Source organism: Plecotus auritus (genome assembly GCF_963455305.1).
Source record: "Plecotus auritus genome assembly, chromosome: 2".
Classification (NCBI taxonomy): Eukaryota; Metazoa; Chordata; class Mammalia; order Chiroptera; family Vespertilionidae; genus Plecotus; species Plecotus auritus.
Genome location: NC_137771.1, coordinates 114,576,359 through 114,577,565, shown reverse-complemented (window position 1 = coordinate 114,577,565; position 1,207 = coordinate 114,576,359). Strand labels below are relative to the sequence as shown.

Here is a 1,207-nt window from a genome sequence, read left to right as displayed (position 1 = left end):
GTGCAGGCTGGGCTGAGAGACACCTCCCCCCACCAGTGCACAAATTTCATGCACTGGGCCAATAGTGTTGACATAAGAAACATCCAAACCTGTAAAGAACTTTGATGAGTTTATTTGAGGCAAACTGATGACAATTGCCAGGAAGCAAAATCTTAATAGATTGAGAAAATGCTCTGGAAAATGGCCGTTTACCACTTATTTTATACATCAGACTCAAGGAGAAGATATAAGGTGGTTACATGAACCCATTGATGATGAATTAGGGAGGCAGGCAAAAGCAAAGCAGGGACATCTCCATCCGAGTTTTGGCCGACTGGTTGCGAGGAGTATGTTCTGACGCCTCTATGAAGTTTGCTGATCAGAGAAAGCCCACTTGTTCAGTGGATGATGGCTTTTGGGCAGATACCAAAAAAGGATTGGTACAGCATTCTGGGGGCAAACCCATCTGCAAGTATGGCTGACCTAAAACAAAAGTATCAGAAACTCATATTAATGTATCATCAAACAAACAAAGTGCAGATGTGCCTCCAGGAACAGTGGAAGAATGTATACAGAAGTTCATCGAAATTGATCAGGCATGGAAAATTCTAGGGAATGAAGAGACAAAGAAAGAGTATGACCTGCAATGGCATGAAGATGATCTAAGAAATATGGGACCAGTAGATGCTCAAATATATCTTGAAGAAATGTCTTGGAACAAAGATGATCACTCTTACTCTCTGAGTTGCAGTTGTGGTGGAAAATACAGGGTTTCCAAGGATGAAGCCGAAGAAGTTACCCTGATTTCTTGTGATACATGTTCACTAATTATAGAACTCCTCCATTGTAGCTGAAATTGTTCACTAAATGGAACCCCTTAACTGTATATTCAGACATGTTGAGGAAAGTCCATTACAACTTTATACATTCAAGCAACTGTCTAAAGCTGATAAAAAAAGGAAACTTTGTCAGCTCTATTATTTGCAAAGAAAATATAAGCTTGTCAAGCAAAGTGTAACCCACATTAATAGAAAATAAATTTAGCTCTTTATATGTTTACTAGAGACCTGGTGCACGAAATTCGTGCCTGAGTAGGTCCCTAGGCCTGGCCAGCGATCAGGACCAATCTGTGGAGCGACTGGTGGGGTGAACGGGGCGAGGGGGTGCCTGCTGGCACCTGTCTTGGTTGGCCTGGAGCCACCCACTGGCCAGCCCCGACTCCCACCAC

General features: G+C 42.8%; 1 pseudogene across 1 annotated transcript; it reads left to right on the top strand.

Moving 5' to 3' along the window:
- The first annotated feature begins 317 nt into the window (after positions 1 to 317).
- Positions 318 to 833, top strand: LOC308241940 (dnaJ homolog subfamily C member 24-like; annotated as a pseudogene). Its single transcript has one exon. The product of its transcript is annotated as a dnaJ homolog subfamily C member 24-like (transcript).
- Positions 834 to 1,207: the final 374 nt, after the last annotated feature.